Source organism: Cervus elaphus, chromosome 9 (genome assembly GCF_910594005.1).
Source record: "Cervus elaphus chromosome 9, mCerEla1.1, whole genome shotgun sequence".
In the NCBI taxonomy this organism is placed as follows: domain Eukaryota; kingdom Metazoa; phylum Chordata; class Mammalia; order Artiodactyla; family Cervidae; genus Cervus; species Cervus elaphus.
Genome location: NC_057823.1, coordinates 60,141,573 through 60,164,152, shown reverse-complemented (window position 1 = coordinate 60,164,152; position 22,580 = coordinate 60,141,573). Strand labels below are relative to the sequence as shown.

The window sequence follows — 22,580 nt, the reverse complement described above, 5'->3', positions numbered from 1 at the left end:
CTTAGAACAAAACAAGTGTTTCCCAAAGACTGCCAGCAATATGCTAGATGACTCTGAATTTGTGTGAGCCAACACTTCCATTTTAATAGATATATACTTTAAAAATATGTATTAGATACACATTATGCTGATATGTATGTATACTAAAAGGATCATTACTGTAATTACTTTTAAATTTTTAGAAATATCAAAAATATTTAACTGGACAAATAATGTTATAATAACTTATTTATCCATAATTAAATGCAGAATTTTGATAGTTCATTTATTTACTGGCTTGTTCATTCAACAAATATTTATTGAGCATATAATATGGGTCAGGTGCTGTTCGCAAATAAACTAACAAATATCACTGCTATTTCATAGCTAGCATTCTAGTGGGGAAAAACAGATGAAAATTTTAAAACACAAATAAATAACATAGTATATTAAAAGATGATAGATACCATGGGAAAATAGAACACAGTAACAGAGGAAATGCCAATGGAGAGAAGGAATGAAATTTAAAATTTTTTTGTTTTAACCAAAAATTATTACAAATGAAGCTGAAATCTCTGTTTTAAAAAATATTGTTTTACATTACATGCCTTTCTCTGGGAACATTCTCTTTACTATGCCTAATTTTATTAATGTTCTGCTGAAGCCAGAGACAAATTTTCTTTTAAAGTAAATAAATAACAAATAATTAAAGTTGACAAAAATAAATATCACATAATTAAACATCTAAAGAAAAGTATTATTAAATAATGGTAATGTTGCAGGAAGGGGGACCCCTTCCAGGGCCTGAAACTGGGCTTTTGTCTAACACTTAGAAATGAATTGCCCGAGGAGACACATGTGCTGACAAAGCAAGAGACTTTATTGGGAAAGGGCACCCAGGTGGAGAGCCGTAGGGTGAGGGAACCCAGGAGAACTGCTCTGCCGCGTGGCTCGAAGTCTTGGGCTTTATGGTGATGGGATTAGTTTCCGGTGGTCTTTGACCAGTCGCATCGCTCAGCCAAGATGAATGCTATCGAGAGGGATTCTGGGAAGTGGACGGACACGCGGTGTCTCCTTTTGACCTTTCCCGAACTCTTTCGGTTGGTGGTGGCTTATTAGTTCTGTATTCCTTATCAGGATCTCCTGTCATAAAACAACTCATGCAAATGGTTACTATGGTGCCTGGCCAGGGTGGGCAGTTTCAATCAGTGTGCTTCCCCTAACAGTAACAGTGTAGCATGGATATGGCAAAAGGAAAAAAGGGAAGAATACTATTTGAGTGGGCTTCCCTGGTGACTCAGTGGAAAAGAATCCACTTGCCAATGCAGTACATGTGTGTTCCATCTCTGGTTTGGGAAGGTTCCCCTGGAGAATGAAATGGCAACTCACTCCAGTATTCTGGCCTGGGAAAACCATGGACAGAGGAGCCTGGTGGGCTACAGTCCAAGGGTTCTCAAAAGAGTTGGACACAACTAAACAAAAACTGCTTGAGTCGTTAAATTATGGACTTATTTAAATAGGGAACACCAAACACTTTTCCCCTCCAATTGATTCTGTATTGATAGGGAGAGAGAAAACTAGAGTCACTCACCACACCCAAGTCAGCTCTTGATACTCAAGATGAAATACTTCCTCACAAGGCCTATGGGGACAATTTCATCACCTAAACACATCTGAGCTTCTACAGTCTGCAGCTTTTTCTCTGCTTACTTACATGATCATTTCTGCGGAGATAGCAGATAAAATACAGAGAAGAATACAAAAGCTAGACTATAACAACCCATTATTTTATGCTACACAACTATACCTACGTGATGATGATGTCCAAGTGTGTGTAGACTGTGTGACTGTCGAGGCTCTAATGGGAGCAGGATGCCGGCGTTCCCTCGAGGGGAAGGCAATGCCAAGTATTAAGGATGAGTTGCAACCTTTTCGGCAACCACCTAATTATCTTCAAGTCAGTTTTGTTAGAATAAGGCCCTGATATTTAGTGTGAACCCAAGCAGGAAAAAGTCCTCTCCTATTTTAACATTAATTACTTAAGAATGAGTAACAAATAATCATAATTAACATTTATTGAACATTTACTATGTGCTGCTGCTGCTGCTAGACATGTGCTAATGCTCCACATGCATCACCCTATTTGATTCCCATGATAAGGTTCTATGATGATTTCCATCTCACAGGTGAAGAAACATAGGTTCAGGGAAGTTAATTAACATGTTCCAAATTATATCAAAAGTCAGTCAAGCCCAGATTGTCTGGCTGAAATTGGTACTAATCCTATGTGAATCTGTAAATAACCCTATGGGTTAAGAACAAAGGGTATCTCCAGGGTTTCCCTGGTAGCTCAGTGGTAAAGAATCTGCTTGCCAATGCAGGAGACATGGGTTTGATCCCTGATCAGGGAAGATCCCACATGCCATGCAGCAACTAAGCCTGTGTACCACAACTATTGAATCTGTGCTCTAGGGCCTGGGAGCTGCAACTACTGAGTCCGCGTGCTGCAACTACTGAATAAAGCCTGGCACCCTAGAGCCTATGCTCCACAACAAGAGAAGCCACAGCAATGAGAAGCCCGTGCTTCCCAACTAGAGAGTAGCCCCCACTCACCACAACTAGGAAAAGCCTACATAGCAACCAAGATCCAGCACGGCCAAAAAATAAAAATAATTTAAAAATTTTTTAAAAGAGTATCTCTGTTCCATGGAGGAGTGGCAGAAAATGTAATAGTTGGAAGAGCAAATGCCAGTGATAGAAGTGTCAGAGTTTTAATTCTGGCTCTGCTGTGTATTAGCCATGTGGATTTGGGAAATTTATTGAACTCTTTTAAGACTTACAACATCCTAAATTGTCACGTTTTAGAGAACTTTTAATCTCTCAGAGCCTTACTGTCTTTGCCATCGTCGTTGTCACCATAACCATCAACATCAACATCACAGCTATCATACACTGTTTTCTCGCCTTAATATTTTCCCATTCTGAAATTGCCATGCTATTCCTTCAACCTCTTGGATCAAGGAGTGGCTACAATATTCTACCACCACTACTAATAATAGTAATAAGAGTAAACATTTATTGTATGCTTACTACACGCCAAGGGCTTTTAGTGCATTATCTCATTCGATCTTTACAACTACTGCCTGAGATAAATACTAGTGTCATTTATAATTTATAGTTAGAAACAGAATTCATCTAGAACACAGCACTGCTGCTTTCACATCCTTTCTACCAACCGACCACCCAGACCACCAGCTGGCTTGGGACCTCCAAAAGGGCATCCTAGAAATAGCATGGAATTTCCTGCAGGAAATGGAACACTTCAGGAGTCTAACACTAAAAGGGTTTGGAATATCCACTGTCTGACAGCACTGGTTGCTCAAGGAATTTCTGTTTCCTCTGTTCTAACTTCCTTTGCCACAGGGGATGCCAAACAGCTCCAGTTCCTCTTATGAGAGGGAGCTGGAAAAACAGTAAGACCAGTGACTCACCTGAGAGGAACAAGCAGAGAGCTGTGACAAGGAATCAGACTCTTACAAATTGCAAATTCCAGTCACTCATTTTCCTTGTTCTTGACTGCCTTTCAGTAAAAGATGCTATAAAAGACAAGTGTATTTGGAGTGATAATAATCTCCTATTACATAATATAACTTTCTCCATATTGGCTATTATTTATTCAATGGCAAATTTAATAACATTTATTGGAAAACCACAGAAAATGAAAAAAACAGTTAAGCTGTCTTGTATGATTCAGTCTAGATTTCGATTAAATTTAAATTAATCTCTTCCCATGGCTATACACCCTTGCCCCAATTTTAAAGACCTGAAGTCCAGGGTAGGAGAGACCAAGAGCATCCCGGAGGGCAGCGGCACGAATTCACTCCCCTCCAGCCCCCGCAGCTCCTTTCGCCCATCTCCCCTCCCCCTTAGCCTGGTCGCTTGCCATTGGTGGTTGCCATGACAACCGGCAGCTGCCAGGGCAGGCAGCCTCTACCGCAGCAGGGGTGGGGTTTCGGAGGAGGGGGCAGGAGAGGAGGAGCCAGAGGAGGTGTCTGCTGCAAGTTCCTGGCTGCTTCTGAGCTCACCCCATCCTCCGAGAGGGAGGAGGCCAAGTGGTGATGCTGCTGCTTCTGCCGCTTCGACTGCTGATACTCCAGTGAGGGCTGGAAGGGTGGTTCCTATTAGCACCGTCGCCAACCAGAGAGGGAGGGGAAGAAATCCCGGCAGCCGCTGCTGATGTTGGGTTCGGAGGCTGCATCCGACTCGGTCTCAAGGAAAATGGATTCAGTTTGCATCTCTCCTTCCTTTCAACAGCTTCTCCGGATCTCAGCATGGTAAGTAGCAGGGAGCGAGGTTAGCTTCTTGATTTAGCTGGCTATTAAATGACCTGGGTATACATTTGTGGCCTGCATTGAACAATGACTCCCTCAGAGATGGGGAGGAAGATGTGGAGACAGTGATGGGGCTGGGAGAGAGGAAGGTTGCCAGGGAGAGAGAAGTAAGGAGGCATCTGCTTGTGTTTTAAAAAAATGTATATATGGTGTTCTGATTTTATCTTGAACTGGCTCAGAATGCAGACTGAGCCACTTGGTTCCTTTCCTTCCAAGCTTAGCAACAGAATCAGGGGGTGGAAAAAGAGCTCCCAAGAAATAGATGTTATTGAAAGGAATCATTTCATTTGCAGCTCTCACATATAGGGTCGGGCCTTCCTTCAAGAACACATTTGGTGCCTCCTAAGCTTGCAGGCCCAATTATAAGGTGATTTTGCTTATTTCCTTCATTGCCAGGAAAAGGTAGCCCCAGAATTTAGCCTTTTATTTCATATTCTGATGTACTCTTGCTGAGAAACCATTTGCCAGATAGAGTGTAATTTTTAGTATACAGATTTGATTGTGATCACACAAATGGATGCCCTGTGGATATGCATATCATCTATACACATGTTACTTAGCATTTATGAAACATATTTATATGCAGAGTGTGCTTTGCAATGATTTTTATGGGTTTTAAATGCCCTTGCATGCTTGGGGATAATTGCTTATTTTTGAGACTATGCTTCTGGTTTGTATTATTATTCACTGACTTCATTTGGATTAATGCAAGATTTATTCTTGTTATTGTCCCTTAGTTTCATTGTGACCACTTAGGACAATCTGTGTTATAGCCTGCCTTTTTCCTTTATTTTTAATTGGGGTTTGTGGGGGGTGATTTGAGAGCCCCGAATTTACACTGATGGGAAAGGGAGGTGGCTTGTGGTATTATTTTGTGTCTAGCATCTTGCCAAGTGAATGTTGAAAGACATCAGTTTTCTTGATATTCTACCCCAACCCTTTCATGTTTGCGTGTTGTGTCCCAGGAAGCACAGATGAGCTGGAAGGCGAAATGCATTCATTTTATTTACTAGTGCTGCTATTTGCTGTTCATTCCTTCAGTATCCAGGCACCATTTTACAGTTCCCTCAAGTGTTGTATTATGGTTCTACTTCTTTGGGTGGTCAAGTAAGAAAGTGGGATTGTTTTGAACATCTAGGTGTTCCCAAGTAAACTAGCCATTTCCAAATTAGCCTGCTTGTGCAACGAATGAAACAAGCGAGTGAGCAAAGCTCAGCTTGAGAGCTTGTGATTTGTAGGCAAAATGGGGGGCTATTGTAGTTTACAAATGCTTAGTGGGATCTGCTTGACATTTTACTGTATCACAGCTTTAAGGCAGCTCAGGATACTAAAGATGCCTGAGATGAGTAGGGCACAAGGCTCCATTACCACCCAGGATAATGGATTTTGTTGAATTAAAGCCAGAAAAATCCTTGCAAGTAAAACTGTATTAGTAACATTACATTTAGCATGTGGACTATTTTTTATCCACCTCCCTCTTCTCTAACAATATCATCGTCAGTGCAAACATTTTTTACAATGTAAAAAAACATTTGTTTTAATCCTGCATTTTATTTTACACACTGCTCGCCTTTATTTACAATTTTTACATGCATTTGAATCAGGTTTATAATTTAATTTCTCTGGGAATAAATGTCCTGTTCCTTTTATATAGTGGAAGGCTCTTCAGCAACTTAGTGGGAAGAATGGATTTAATATGCTCATGGCATGTCATATATAGATTCGCACCTCCATCAAGTCATGCTACTGTGGGCCTTATCACAACTACGCGTAAAGTAGAGCAGTGAAAGAGGTGCTGGACTTGTATGTCATAACAAAAATTGTATAACACGCTGCATCCTGAATCTTTAATGATAACTTTTGACTTGTAAGAAAATTTCAGTAAGCTTTAAAAAAAATTAAGATATGTTGTAGTTGACCCTGTTTCATGCAATGAAAACAGTTATCTTGGGCATTGTTTTATTTCCTTTGTTTCGAATTTTCATTGGGATGTGGTTTTATAGGTGAAGTTGGCACAGTTTGAGCAGAAGCAAATCACTGTAAGTCATGGACATGCAGCTCTCAGCAGCGTTTCAGCTGTGTGGTCAGACCTCATGGGAACACATGTGTAGATTTTGATCCTACAACCTTGGATGATTATATGACCTTTGCTGAGGGCCACAGAAAAGTGAACTATTTTTAGTTTAGTGGGATCTAGATATAAAATAATTCAAGAGTCAATTTGATGTCAGATAATACAAAATATATGGAAGATATATACATGTTTTTATTTAAATGTGCTGTTTATTTAGCAAGCAAAGTTAATTACCTTTTTCTCAGATACTGTCTTGAAAATTCCATTCTTGTTGTAATGTTAAATATCTTGACTGGTATTTAAACTTTCATAAAGCTTGCTTTATGTGGGATAAAACACATATTATCTAATTTCTTGGGATAGGATATTCCTGTTTCTTCAAGTGACCTCAGAACATATTTCAGTTTTGCATACATACTTCAAGTTCCATTGGGGTACTTAGAAAATATCTGGAGAGTCAAAACTGTTTTCTACATTTCTCATGGGTTCATAGAAAAATTACTACAATGTTTTTCATAGTGTTGGTACCTAAAAGAAAACAAAATTTATCTTTAAAGTTTTAACATAAATCACTCAGTTGGTTTTTACTGGAATAAGTAAACTAGGTGTATACTTGAGTGTTACTCTGAGAGGTCAGTTATAATTCCCTGTGTTTGCACATCCCGATTAATTTCTTACCACGTGAAAATGTTTTTCCAAACATGATGAATTAATTAATTGAAAAACAACTGTTTGTAGAGCTCTTATATGACTAGCACAATTTGCATATTCTAGCAATATAGAATTTCCTTAGGGGGTATATAAGCTGTACATGCATTAAATAGTTAATGATGAAAATAATATAGTTATAATTAACACCATCATTACACCTTTTCTTAATATACTCTTTTATAATTCTTAAAGTCATTTTACATTCTTTATCTGTCATCTTATACCCCCCCCCAAATTCTATCATATCAGTAAAGGTAGTGCCATAATAATTATTTTACGTAAGTGGAAAGAGGCTTGGGAGATTAGGCTTGTTTAATTTTGGGTTTGGTAAACAGTCTAAGTGGGCCCAAATTCCACACTCATGAAGCCAAATCTACCGTATTAGAAAATTTAACAAATTATCTTGCTGATTTGAATTTTAAAATGTCAAATATAATAAAATCTGCATTAAATGTAACTCATTTTATTTGAATATTTCAGAGGTCATGGTATGTTCTTTGGTCACATTGGATTTCCGGATAGACTAAGTGCATTCTTTAGACATCAGCCAAAAAAAAAAAAAAAAGGTAGACACAGAAATTATTTTGGAGAAAACCTGGGATTCATGATATTTCATAAGGCATAGAAACATTTGTCTGGGAAAAAATTAGAACTTTGTTGGACTGATGTGGACTTATTTTATGGCTGAGTATTGTTTTTGTTTTTGTTTTTAATGACATACAAGTTGGGGGGAGTAACAATTTCTTGCTGTGCTGTGTGTGTGCGCTTAGTCGCTCAGTCATGTCTGACTCTTTGTGACCCCAGCGACTGTAGCCCACCAGGTTCCTCTGTCCACAGGATTTCTCAGGCAAGGATACTGGAGTGTGTTGCCGTCTTCCTCCTTCAGGGGATCTTCCTGACCCAGTGATCGAACCCATGTCTCCTGTGTCTCTTGCATTGCAAGTGGAATGCGATGGCTTTACCCACTGAGACGTCAAGGAAGTCCTTTTCTGTGCTTAGGACCAAATTAATCCTATAGAAATTAATTTGAAGAAACTTAGCCACACCTCCTACCTATATGTCCACCTATCTATGTTAAGCATCTCTCAACTTCCATGTTCTTAAAAATTAAAATGATTTTCAATCATAAATACATGTATATAAGTTTAACAACTTTATGATATTTTCTGGATATTCATGTTTATGCTTTTCTGAGCCATCAAAAATTACTTTTCTCCAGAATATTCTAATTATTTGCTATCTCCCTTTCTTTGCTAACATTGTAGGGGTGTACTTTGTCTGTTTAGTAATTCAGTGCTGGCCAAAGAACAAAATATGCCATCTGAACTGTCATTCCACAGTTGCGAAACATCCTTTATAATTAATTGGCTTGCAGTACCAGTGAGATCTATCATATTAAAGGCATTTTGCTTTAAATCAGTATTCACCAATACAGTTAAATGTCCTTTTAAAGACTTTCTTTTCTTACATTTTAAATATAATATCTTCATTGTTAGAATAAAAAAAGATAATGCAGAAATGTGTAAGAAAATCACCCATAATCTACCATCAAGAAATAATTACTGTTAGTACTTCCTTCTAGATTTTTTCTATATGTGGCATATAGATTTTTTTTCTATAAACACACTCAGGTATATAATTTCATAAATGGGGCCATACTCTGAGCACTGTTTTATAATTTTTAAAATTTTATTTAAAGTGGTCATCTTTCCATGTTAATGAAATATGTCTCTAGTAAATTTTTAATCTCTGTGTGCATTTATCTTGATGACTCAAGATATTTTCCTCGATTTTGGGGTCTTCATACTTTGCTTTTAAATACAGGTAACTCCTACTTCATTTACAGCAGCTGTGCTTCAAGCATTGTTTTTCAGGAAATATGAGATCTGTTATTCTGACTTGCCATTGCATCTCACAATGGATATTAAATTGACCTTGGTCTTCTTTTATCTGCTGATAAAGAATAAGTTTTGGGCCCAAGTCAGAGAAATCCCAGTTTGAATTGCTAAGAATTTCACCAGGTGCATGCATAAACAATAAGTACAGAAACAAAAACCTCTTCCAGACTTGTGTTATTTTTCCTCAGTATGGTAGGGGCATCCTATAGTCCTAACCTCTGTGACCAACTTAAATCCTTCATAAAAATCATTTAAACAACATACATTAGCTATCACATGACTTACACTAAACTCAGATATCTTTCTGACATCTGCATTTTTCTTAAACCTATATATAGTTTTTAAATGAAAGCCCAATCTTCTGGCTCTTCCCCTTTTAGAATATGAATGGTGGTTGGATTCTTCTTATAGTTTAGGTTGGAGCTTTAAATGTAACTTTTGGGGACTTCCCTGGTGGTCCAGTAGTTAAGACTTAGTCTTCCAATTCAGGGGGTGAGGGTTCAATCTCTGATCAGGGAGCTAAGATCTCACGTACCTCACAGCCAAAAACCTGACATAAAACAAAAGCAGTATTGAAACAAATTCAATAAAGACTTAAAAAAATGGTCCACATCAAAAAAATTCTTTAAAAACTGGTTAAAAAAATGTAACTCCTTGGAGAGGTTTCCTTTAGTATATCTTAAGTCTCTGCTATTACTCTTGTACCCTCTCTGCTTCCTTTGTAGCATTTATCAAAGTTGTAAAGATACAGCTACAGTGAAACCTAAGTATGAGGGAAAAGTCTTTGTTCCCTTTCTTTGTTTGGCATCGAAATTAAGATCATTTACTGCAGTGCTTTAATCCTGGAGTCAACTGCAATTAAAACAGAGATGGAAAACCAAATGTGACTAGGTTTAGTTGACAGTGTCTGTTTAGAAGACTAACCCTTGGTGTTATTTTCAAGAAGGAAATTTTGCTGAGATCGTTATAACTCTGAAAAAGCCTTCTGAGCTTGTGCTTCGGAAAAGAGGGTGATGTTGTCATTATGCCTCTGATCCAAACTGGAAACGTTCCCTTGGAAAATGCTACCCAGCATAACCACAGTGAAAATGTAAACCGAGCAAGTGTTTCTCACCCACGTCCCTTATCTGGTTCTTCCTTGTGCAGAGAGATACCTTCCAAAAATAAACATTTCATGGAGTGGTACCTTCCATGAAAGTACTGACCCGTATTTAAGGCCTGTAAACTATTCACAGGTCAAATATACCTAACTTTAGTATATTTTCCAAAACAAAAACTGTTTTTTTAAATGCAATAACACTAATGAAAACAGCTAGATGGACTGTTTTAAATGAGTCCCATTCTGTGAAAGCTAAAGTATTGTGTCATTCTACCAGTAAAAGAATAGCAAGACAATAATTTTATATAAAAGACAATAGTTCAGTCGCTCAGTCGCTCAGTCGTGTCAGACTCTCTGAGACCCTATGGACTGCAGCACGCCAGGTTTCCCTGTCCTTCACCATCTCCTGGAGCATGCTCAAACTCATGTCCATTGAGCTGGTAATTTTATATAAAACAGTAACCCGTCTGGAGAGTTTATATTAAAAACCAGCACTCTGAATTCACATGAGAGTCCACATGATGGTAATTCTGCTAATTGGCACTGAGGAGACGGAGAGAGGGACTTAGGTGTTTTGAAAATGTTATAGATCCCAGAGTTGTTTTCTCATGAATTTCTTAGATATTTCAGTTTGTAAAAATGGGAACTCTGGAATTACTGGAGTTTCTTCTCCATCATCTGCTCCCTCGGGTTACCTAGACCTGGAGGAAAAATTTCTCCTATTCCACTGGTTAGTCTTTGTCTCCTGCATCTCTTAAGTAGGAATTTAAGTGGTTGTTAACTAACCATAAAGTGGAATTTTCATTTCAGAGAACATATGATTTTTTTGTTGTATTAAGGAAGACCTTTGAATTATGACCTAGTTTTATTTTAAAAGCACTTCGTTTAATAAAAAGTATCTACAAAGTTTAGAATTTACAGTATTTTGAGCCAGATGCCTGAGACATAATTAGCAGTCATTAAAAATAAACCGTAGCTTTAAAAAAAAAAATGAAGTAAAAAGGACGCCTTACCCCTAGTTAATTGTACATGGAAGGAGGATTTGAGCCATCTTGCTCTCTTCTTAGCTAGACTGGCCACATTTGAGGCTCCTTACGATGCAATACCACACTTTGAAACAAGAGAGGAAAATAGCCTGCTACAAGGGAAATTGATTCTTCCACCACTGTGCAACCTTCAGGTTTTTTTATTCTATGGATTGAAAGGAGCCCAGTCTCAAAAAGCATGCTTAAACATGCCTGATTCGCATGAATGCTCTTATCTGGACAGGTGTAGCTACACATTGTCCAATCTTTTTTTTTTTTTTTTGGTGTGCAGGGTCTTTGCCAGGGGGACATTTTTTTCTAGTTATGAAGAGTAGGGGCTACTCTCTAGTTGCAGTGAGCAGGCTTCTCACTGTGGTGGCTTCTCCTGTGGAAGACAGGCTCTAGGGCTCGTGTGCTTAAGTAATTGTAGCATGTGGGCTCAGTAGCGCGGGCTCACTAGTTGTGGTGCGCTAGCTTAGCTGTTCCGTCGCACGTGGGATCTTACCCGACCAGGGATGGAAGTTATGTCTCCTACGTTGGCAGGCAGGTTCTTTACCACGCAGAGCCACCAGAGAAGCCAGTGTCCAATCTTTTTTAAGTATGGTGTATGATTTTATATTTTATATTTTTCACTCTATTTGCAGTTTTTGAAATCAAACCTAAATGACTTAGCCAAGACCGCTTGATGGTAGTAAAGAGACAAGATTAATATTTCTAGCTCATTTCAGTTCAGTCACTCAGTCATCTCTGACTCTTTGCAACCCCATGGACTGCAGCACACCAGGCTTACCTGTTCATTACCAATTCCCGGAGCTTGCTCAAACTCATGTCTGTGGAGGTGGTGATGCCATCCAACCATCTCATCCTCTGTCACCCCCTTCTCCTGCCTTATATCTTTCCCAGTATCAGGGTCTTTTCCAATGAGTTGGCTCTTCGCATCGGGTGGCCAAAGTATTGGAGCCTCAGCTTCAGCATCAGTCCTTTCTTTGAATATTCAGGATTGATTTCCTTTAGGATTAACTAGTTGGATCTTCTTGCAGTCCAAGGGACTCTCAAGTGTCTTCTCCAACATCACAGTTCAAAAGCATCAATTCTTCAGTGCACAGCTTTCTTTATGATACAACTCTCACATCCATATATGACTACTAGAAAAACCAAAGCTTTGACTATGCAGACCTTTGTCAGCAAAGTAATGTCGCTGCTTTTTAATATGCTGTCTAGGTTGGTCATAGTTTTTCTTCCAAGGAGCAAGCGTCTTTTAATTTCATGGCTGCAGTCACCATTTGCAGTGATTTTGGAGCCCCCAAAAATAAAGTCTGTCATTGTTTCCCCATCTATTTGCCATGAAGTGATGGGACCAGATGCATTAATCTTTGTGTTTTGAATGTTTAGTTTTAAGCTGGCTTTTTCACTCACCTCTTTCACTTTCATCAAGAGGCTTTTTAGTTTTTCTTCACATTCTGCCGTAAAGGTGGTGTCATCTTCATATCTGAGGTTATTGATATTTCTCCCGGCAATCTTGATTCCAGCTTGTGCTTCATCCAGCCCGGCATTTCACATGATGTACTCTGCATATAAGTTAAAGAAGCAGAGTGACAATATACAGCCTTGACGCACTCCTTTCCCAATTTGGAACCAGTCTGTTGTTCCATGTCCAGTTCTAACTGTTGCTTCTTGACCTGCATACACATGTCTCAGGAGGCAGGTAGGGTGGTCTGCTAGTCACTGGCCATTTGCTTACTGTACTTCCACAGACATTCGTATGGTTTGAAAACATTAACTGTCCAAATTTATATAATCCACTTGCTTTGAAACATTGATCTTTGGCTGTATAGTCAACTGTAATGTAAGTGGCATTGATCCATTCTTGGTTCACATAGTGCTGTCGCTAACCACATTCTTGATGTCCTCAAATGTTGTTTTCCTAACAAGAGGATCTTTATGACAGAGAATAGCTGATGAAATAGTAGAAAAGCATTTTGTTTAGGAGATAGTCATTTTGCAAAAGAGCCCTTTCCCTTGGGTCAATCTGAGTTTTTTTTCAGACTTGATGCTGACTCAGTTCTGTTCTTTAGAAGAATTAAGGACATCCGTCGTTATCGAGTTTCCTTTATAATTCAAGTAAACCAGTTTATTCCAGCAACAAATGGAATGGTCTTGACCCTCTTAATAACAAAAATATCTAAAATAGTCAGGCTATAACAAGTATAAAAAGAAAACTTACTTTTACAACTTACTTTCAAAATTATCCAGAAAAGAACTAAATTCTTTGAGTACCTATTATGTATTTATTATGGGCTTCCCTGGTAGCTCAGATGGTAAAGAATCTGCCTGCAATGCAGGAGACCCTGGTTCAATTCCTGAGATGGGAAGATCCCCTGCAGAAGGGATAGGCTACCCACTCCAGTATTTTGGGGCTTTCCTGGTGGCTCAGATGGCAAAGAATCTACCTGCAATGCAGGAGACCTGGGTTTGATACCTGGGTTGGGAAGATCCCCTGGAGGAGGGCATGACAACCCTCTCCAGTATTCTGGCCTGGAGAATCCCATGGACAGAGGAGCCTGGTGAATTACAGTCCCTTTGTATAAGGAGATAATGAGGACATTCTTTGTTCTTTTTGTTTAGAGCTTGTTATCTTTTGGTCATAAATTCTACTAAGGTTTGGTAGACATTTTGTGATTGGTTTGTCCCACAGTATGGTAAAGCATATGCCTGCAGTCTGCCTGCAGGAGACCTGGGTTCAATCCCTAGATTGGGAAGATCCCCCGGAGAAGGGAATAGCTACCCACTCCAGTAGTCTTGCTTGGAGAATCCCATGAACAGAGGAGACTGGTAGGCTACAACCCACAGGGTCGTAAAGAGTCGGACACAAGTGAGCAACTTTCCCTTTCACTATGAAGGCTCATTCCTAGTTCAGGTGAGGATTATGTACTATATCTAGATTGTGTGTGTGTGTTCAGATGCTGTCATGTCCAACTCTTTGTGACCCTCACGGACCGTAGCCTGCCAGGCTTCACTGTCCATCAGATTTCTCAGGCCAAAATACTGGAGTGGGTTGCCACTTCCTTCTCCAGGGGATCTTCTTGATCCAGGAATCAAACCTGCATCTCTGCATTGGCAGGCAGATTCTTTACCACTGTGCCAACTTGAGAAGCAGCTTTTATTCCACTATACCTAGTTATTTCCCAGTTAAGTCTGGTTTTTGTTCTTTAGAGAAACATTCAGTTTTCATTACTATGGAAGCTGAAATGAGTTTAACCCAGTAGGTGACCTTTTGATAAAAATGAACTAGCTATATGAAATCTAATGCTATTGATCTGGTTTGGGGGCAGTCACAGTGATATTTCAACCACATAATTTGTAGTTTCAAGTGTTTCCTCCCTACTCCATCAATTATTTGTTTTATCTCTTACATAATTAGTTAGCAAAGGCATTTTTCACAATAACTAATATATATTTAATACTTTATTTTACAAGTTACAAAGGACTTTTCATACTTTAAATTTTCACAAGCATGTAAGATAATAAGATAGTACATATTATGTTACATTGTATTATATTATGTTACATTATTTTATGTTATATCATTTATAATCATCCTCAGGATAAAGTTCAGATTGTCTACCTGTGTCCAGCATAACCTCACCACTAAGTGAAACTATGAGATGCAAATCCAGATTTCCTTACTTCAGAATTCTTTTGTTCTACGAGATGTGGCCCTATACAAACCAAATGATTCATCAGTAATGTGAATCAGAGCCCAAGAACTATGACATGATCTGACCTGCACTCTAAGTCCTAACTCAGGTGCTAAGGAAATTTAGGTCACTTGGTTATCCTCACTGAGTCCTTCCTTTCATACATAATCAGCGGGTGTGTATCTGTATATGAAAAGAACTTTGGGCAGGGGTTTTAGAGGGATGGGGGATGACAAGTTTCCACATGTATCATTACCATCATCACCAATGCCACAAAAGCCTAATTGAAGGTCCCCAAAATAGAAAGCATTCATAGACTTCCAATTGTTATCCCTGGTCCCTGTCCAAAAGTAACTTCTGTTTTTTATAAGGAAAAGGGGCCAAATTTAATAGAATATTAGTACATGTAACGCTTAGATGGAATACATAAATAGCACCGCTATTTTCAGCACAAGTCTTTGTTTTTGTGAAATGACCACAGTGGCTTCTAGCTAATTGGCCTGAAATTGTTAACGCACATGTTGGTGAGGATGGTTTTGAATCAGTATTCGATCCTATCTTTCTTCTCTGAAGATAAGTGTTTCATTCGATAAGCCAAATATAGTGTTTAGCTTATTACATAGAGGTTATGAGGCACATTAATCTACTTTATGAAAAAAATTCAGGTTAAAAAAAACCACTAAGAAATTTCTTTCAAAACACATTTGACTTTAATGTTAGTTGTTGTTGCGTTGTTGGTTTGTGTTTGTTTTACTATGCTTCCTGGATGCCAAGAATTGCCCAAAAGTTGTTGCATGCATACAGCAACATGCTTTGAAGAAGGTAATAGTATCCCTATTTTATTCATCCCTCAACTAAGGTTTATTGATGTAAAGTAATTTAATACTTAAGATTATCTAACTAATAACAGATGGAACTAGATTCTGAACTCAAGTCTTCCTGACTCCAATGTCATATTACCTAATGAGCTAAACCTCTTCCTTCTTGCAGTGAAAACTTGATTGTGCTCCTGAAAATTAAATAAAGAAAAGGCAAATATATTTTAATGTTATTGTTATTGTTAAATGTTAATTGAGACCCCATTCTTGCTAAGTAAGGATAGTAACACTCTGTTAAAATCGACACTCGAGAACAAGGTCCCCATAACCAAAGTTTCCTCAGTGAGGAATGAAAACAAAGGGTTGAATGAACTCCAGTCCTAAAACCATTTGGAGTTGTTGTTTTAATAACTCTTAGGAGATCATTTGTGAGTTATGTGTATTTGACAACATAATCTGGGATTCTCTCTTTAAAACAAATATTTAAATAGGTATTAAATATATTTTAATAGAAGAATATTCTCTAGTTTTCCTTTCTACTTTTTTGAAGCAATAAAAACCCCAGAAAACCTTGTATGCTGTGTTTTTCACAATTCTGTAAACTGTGAAAATTTCTTTTTCTCTAAAGAGATTCAGAGAGCAGTTTTACAAGAATTTCATTTCTGGAAAAAGTCCTCAATTGTGAAAAGGACTGAGCAGTACGAATCCCAGAATTTAATACTATGAAGAGCATATTCCTGTGCTGTTATAGCTTCCGTGGTTATAAATTCATGCAACTTAAGACTTCTTTTGTTTCAGTTTTTTTGCTTGTACTGAATAGCAGGAGTTTTGACAAGAGTAGGTTTGGATGAAAAAAGGTTGAAACCTTGATTTGCCTGTCCCTGTATATAGGTGAGATATATATGATAAATTATTTGTGGCCTATGCCAACCACTGAATGTAATGAAACTCTCTAAGCAGTATGTTGTAGGAAAAGGTTCAGTGACTTAGGAAAACATGTAAGATATGTCTTTTAAATTAGAAGAAAAAAAGATTTCAAAAATCAAAAGATGGAATTTAATAACAGTTTTGTGAAAAGAGAAAAAAATTACATAAACATATAAACATATATTTATTTCGTAAGTGCAACTCAAAATAGTAACAGGAATTAAACCTGGCTAGTAACTTTGGGGCTTCCCAGGAGTTGCTAGTGGTAAAGAATCCGCCTGCCGATGCAAGAGACATAAAGAGGTGTGGGTTCGATTCCTGGATTGGGAAGATCCCCTGGACGTGGGCATGGCAACCCACTCCAGTATTCTTGCGTAGGAAGTCTTCTGTGGACAGAGGAGCTTGACAGGCTACAGCCCATAGGGTTGCAAAAAGTCAGACTACACAACTGAAGCAACTTAGCACTCTAGTAACTGCAGATAGTGATTACAGCCATGAAATTAAAAGACACTCGCTCCTTGGAAGAAAAGTTATAACCAACCTAGACAGCATATTAAAAAGCAAAGACATTACTTTGTCAACATAGGTCTGTCTAGTCAAAGCTATGGTCTTTCCAGTAGTCATGTATAGATGTGACAGTTGGACTATAAAGAAAGCTGAGCGCCAAAGAACTGATGTTTTTGAACTATGATGTTGGAGAAGACTCTTGAGAGTCCCTTGGACTGCAAGGAGATCCAACCAGTCCATCGTAAAGGAAATCAGTCCTGAATATTCATCGGAAGGACTGATGCTGAAGCTGAAACTCCAATACTTTGGCCACCTCATGCAAAGGACTGACTCATTGGAAAAGACCCTGATGCTGGGAAAGATTGAAGGCAGGAGGAGAAGGGGACAACAGAGGATGAGATGGCTGGATGGTGTTACCAACTCCATGGATATGAGTTTGAGTAAGCTCTGGGAGTTAGTGATGGGGACAGGGAGGCCTGGCGTGCTGCAGTCCATGGGGTCGCAATGAGCCGGACACAACTGAGTGACTGAACTGAACTGAACTTTATGAGAAATTTCTTTGTTGGTTTTTTTTTATGATTTCCAAATTCACTAAAATAAAATTTACTTATTTATTTAGTAAAATGTGATGAATATTTTTAAAAGAAAAATTTGGTCATCTAAATTTCTAAATCATCCACAAATCCAAATAATTAACTGTCCAGAGTGACTTTGTGGGGCTTCTGACAGATAGAAGTTCTGCTCTCTCTGGATCAGAGGCTCCAAACTGGCTTCTGTGGACAACCACAATGTCCCTGGTGAGCCAGAGACATAAAGGAAAGGCTGGGAGGATGGGGTCGTCTGGCATTTTAGGCACGCACTCATATACACCCAAACACAGATACCCACTGTATGTCATCCTAAAGTTTTGAGGAAAAGATCCTTTCACAAAACTGTTTGAGAACCCCATGATATAATTAATATTATATGTGCCAAAATATCTAATTTCTTTAAAAACTAATTTTTTTTTAAATTTTCACTTGGATATTCATCATCTTACTTTCATCAGCCTCCAGTGGTTTTAGTTCACAGTGTTTACTTGAATCAGACAAAACTTCAAGCTTAACACCATCTGATTCATTTTCACTGAAGACCTCAAATAAGGTTTATATGATGAGAGAGCATAAATGCACACAGATTCTTCAGAATTTTGACCTTTTTCCCTTTAGGAAGTAAACACAGTTACCTCCACCATGAAGGACCTGATTACACTTTTGCTGCCCCCTCTGTAATTTAGATGAAGCGAAATTTTTCTATTCTTTGGTCTAATAATAATGCTGGAATGCTGCTGCTGCTGATGGCAGTTCCCACTTGGAGGGTGGGAGTCTGGAGTTGCACAGCTCCAGGGAGCACCGTGAATGATGCCTCCCAGAGTTGTGCAGGGGAGCAGGACTGAGTGAGCACCTGTTGTGTGCCCTGTGAGGTTCTGAGCACTTTGCAGATATGACACCTCGGCTGTGGGTACTATTGTACCCCTTTCTTACGCCTGTAGTTGAGGAAACTAAGACAGAGAAATGTTCAACCAGCTAACAGATGATTTTCTGAATGGTTCCTAAGTACTTGTCTTTATACTAGGTATATGGGATAAAGATCAGGTTCTTATTCTCAAAAGGCTTATAAAGTAGTTAAGGAGATAGATCTATAAACAAGAGTTATCAGTAAAATAAGAGTTAACAGTTGTAATGGTATGGCTTTCCTATTCAGTCACCAAAGGACATAGCCTCCAAAAGAAAAAAAAGAAAAAGGAATACCTTAACATTTGCCATGTAGATAGAGAGTCTTATTTTAGCTGAACTCTATTTGATCTTTACTAAAGAGATAAAAAGAGAATGTGAATGACTTTTTAGTGACTATTTCCTGTTGCTTTGTGTTACACATAGTAATGCTTACCTTTGATCATATACTTTAACACTACCTGACCAAACCCATCTAATTGATGTCTTAAGATAACTTAAGATCTTATTTCTTCTGTGAATTACTAAACAGAGTTAAAGTTTTCTCGTCATGAAATTATCTGGTCAACCTGTATAATTAGAAACTAGGGATGTATTAGAACATTTTGAATTAGAACTTTAATATACTCTTCAAACCAAATACAAATGAATATTCTTTGAATTTGCAGCCGTAATTTTAATCCAAAGGAAAATCATGTTTAAAAATAAATCTGACACCTACGATGTATTCTTCTAATGTATATGTGTGGAGGAGTGCAGAGTGGGGAACATACAAAGATGAGTAAGACTTAATCCCAAAGGTACAGTAAGCAGTAAGCATTTAGGCACTAAAATTATGCTGAGAGACTCAGAGCCTTTTCAGAACATTTGAAACTGGGTATCAAACATGTAAAAATCTATACAAGAAAACTGAGAAACATCCGTCAAGGAACATAAATGAAGGAAATGAGTAAATTCATGATGATTAAAGATTGAATTTACGATTGAATTTATTCATCTGAAAGTGGAGGAGAGGCATTGTAACCTGCCTTTTCAAAAGGAATGTTATGGTGACATGGAATATCACTATATATATGGTGACCCCTTTACATAGAATATCTATATATAGTGACCCCTTTCCAGAGAATAGTGCAGACTATGAATTTTTAAAATAAAACAAAATCACATAAACAATCACTTTGCCCCATGAATAATTTGCTGTGTTCTGAATTTTAATATACTAACTTTATCACTTGGGATGTATTAGAAAGCAGTGTAAGACTGAGGTAAGAATGACTATTAGATCCTGAAGAGAAAATCACGAATGGCTTCCTACAGTTTTTTTCCCCTTTGAACCTTTCCTGGCATGTGAATGTAATGAGGCCACATGCACAGTAAGTACTGGAAAACATGTTAGATACATTGATTTCAGCTACAGTCAAGGAACTCTTTCCTGATTATTCTTTCTGTATTTAATACAGAAAAACATCACTGAGAAAGTGAGGGAAAACATAAATCCAGAAGGGGAACGATAACTGAGTGTTTAATGAGAGTATTGATCCTGATCCACCTGCCTTTGGTGTTTTTCCTTCTTTGAGCTGTGATTATCAGTACTCCAACCTCTATGTTAAATAATCTGTAAACTCTCTCTCTCTCTATGTAGTCAAATGCCACTGAGGCAGAGACCTGTAAAAGCCTAGCAAATCTCTTAAACCTTATTTCTTTTTAAGTAAAAGGAAAGTCTTGCACTAGTTTATCTATAAGAAGGACCCTTCTAGTTGTAATATGTTTATGACCCTCTGAGTGTTCATCATATTTTCCATCCACCCTGTGTCATAATAAATGCTTCCCAAGGTAATAAAACAATATTGGCTTTTTGTTATTTTTCTATTTCACTGTGTATGTTTGTGTGTGTGATGTTGCCTTTCAGTTTAGCAAAAAGGTCATTAAAAACAAGTCATACAAATAAAAAGGCATACAGCATAGTATGTGAAGTGAAGTGAAGTGGCTCAGTCGTGTCCGACTCTTTGCAACCCCATGGACTTGTAGCCTACCAGGCTTCTCCGTCCATGGGATTTTCCAGGCAAGCGTACTGGAGTGGGTTGCCATTTCCTTCTCCAGAACAGCGTAGTATATGCAGGGCCAATTGGATAGCCCAATGAATAAAAGTACTGACTTGACTTTTTCTTGGCTTCAGCCCAGAGTCTGTATCCTCCGTGAGTCTGATGTTCAAGCACAAGGTGAATGACTGACTGACAGAGGTATTATTAAGAGGTTTCCTAGGTTTTTAAGGCGCTGTATTAGATTATATTCAAGGATTCTTTCCACTCAACATTTTGAACCTGTCGAAGCAGACCCTCAGGGCAGGAGCATTCTCTGTCCCACAGAATATTTGCTCTTATTCATTCGGGAAGTCACTTTCTAGAGTTCCCCTAGGGGAAGCCAGCTTGCCATATGTGTGATGTTTTAATCAAAGTATGAACATAGCTGGGACTTCCCAGATGGCGCTAGCGGTAAAGAACATGCCTGCCAGTGCAGAAGACATGAGAGACATGGGTTTGATCCCTGGGTCAAGAGGATCCCCTGGAAGGGGACATGGCAACCCACTCCAGTATTTTTACCTGGAGCATCCCATGGACAGAGGAGCCTGGCAGACTACAGTCCATAGGGTCGAGAAGAGTCAGACCCAACTGAAGCGACTATCACGCACACACACATGAACATAGCTCTGCTTGATAGAAAAACACCAAATGAATGGATACAGGATTGTCCTTTTCATTCCCTCCCATTTCTCAGGACAATTTTACTGTTGTATATCAGGTCAGTAGAATTTCTCACAAAATCAGAGAATTCCTTCACTTGAAAAGTACTCTCTTCTTACAGTCTTGGTCTTGATACAAAGTTCACATATCCCAGCTATAATTTTTTTTTAGGGTAAGGCTGTGTGCCACAGTGTGAAAACACAAAACTGGGATTCAGAAATCCTGGGTTTAATCTTTGTTCAGCCACCAACCAACTGTATGACATGAGCGGGCATCCTGTCCATTCTTTTTTTTTTTTTTTTCTGTCCATTCTTGATTTTTATTTTTTCAACTATGAAAAGAGAAAAAAATATTGCCTCTTATTTTCTTGTTGCTCCTCTTGAAAGAAAAATAGCTAAGTGTTCAGAAGGGTCTTTGCCTTTAGATATGTAGGCATATTTGCAAACTGATGAAGGAATTCTCTTTTGAAATCCAGAGTCCTTTTATTTGCCTGTGGTAGTGATTACAGTTATTTATGGACCTGGCTTTTTTCTCCCTTTAGCCTCCAAGGAGACAAAGGAAGACAAGGGAAATGAAGTAAGGAGAAGGGGAGAAAAAGAGGGAGAAATAAAATCTAAGAAAAGGAATAGAATTGCAGATGGCTCAAAAATGCATTTTAACATAATACTTAAATTTATAACATACAGCTATAAAAAGTAAAGCTGCATAAAATTGCCTTGACTGGTTGGAATATAGTGAAAATACAGGGAAAAACCATTGCAGAAGGCATGTGCTATAAACATTTTAAACAACATTACAGATAAAAAATTTTAATGATGTGGAAAGATATTTAGAATGTATTTAGCGAAAATCTAGATTTAAAAACACTATGTTGAAAATATGTTCACACATGCATAGGAAAAGAGACATGAAAGAAATATAAAAATGCAAAAAGTATTTAGGCAGTAGAAGTGTAAATGAATTTTATTTTTTATTTTTGAATTTTTGTTGATAAGGTTTCCTAGGTTTTTTCCAGTGAACACATTGCTTGGCTAATGAGAAGCAAACAAAAATAACTTTTTTGTTTTTGTTTTGTGTTCTTTGGTTTTATTTGTTTTTCTTTTCCTAGTTTCCTAATGTGAAAGCTCCAGTGACAGATTCAGGACCTTTCTCTTTTCTTATTGAGATATGGTTGATTTCTAATGTTGTGTTAGTTTCAGGTATACAGCCAAGTGATTCA

At 38.1% G+C, this 22,580-nt stretch overlaps 1 protein-coding gene and 1 long non-coding RNA gene across 5 annotated transcripts in view; one reads left to right on the top strand and one right to left on the bottom strand.

The window, feature by feature from the left end:
• Nucleotides 1-1,066: 1,066 nt before the first annotated feature.
• On the bottom strand, nt 1,067-3,890 carry LOC122700997. 2 transcript variants are annotated; one of them, XR_006342893.1, is made up of 4 exons: nt 3,803-3,890; nt 3,471-3,575; nt 1,571-1,703; nt 1,067-1,122 (listed from the first exon to the last, which is right to left on the bottom strand). It is a non-coding gene; the product is annotated as an uncharacterized LOC122700997 (long non-coding RNA). The 2 variants fall into 2 exon arrangements; XR_006342892.1 differs by lacking the exon at nt 1,067-1,122 and having other exon boundaries at nt 1,336-1,703.
• A 156-nt stretch (nt 3,891-4,046) lies between these two features.
• The window catches only part of JAKMIP2 (janus kinase and microtubule interacting protein 2), a 187,762-nt gene continuing 169,228 nt past the window's right edge, over nt 4,047-22,580 (top strand). For all 3 annotated transcript variants that reach the window (XM_043913189.1, XM_043913188.1, XM_043913185.1), the window contains exon 1: nt 4,047-4,313. The gene's annotated coding sequence lies outside the window, so the exon portion shown is untranslated. The remainder of the gene's footprint in view (nt 4,314-22,580) is intronic.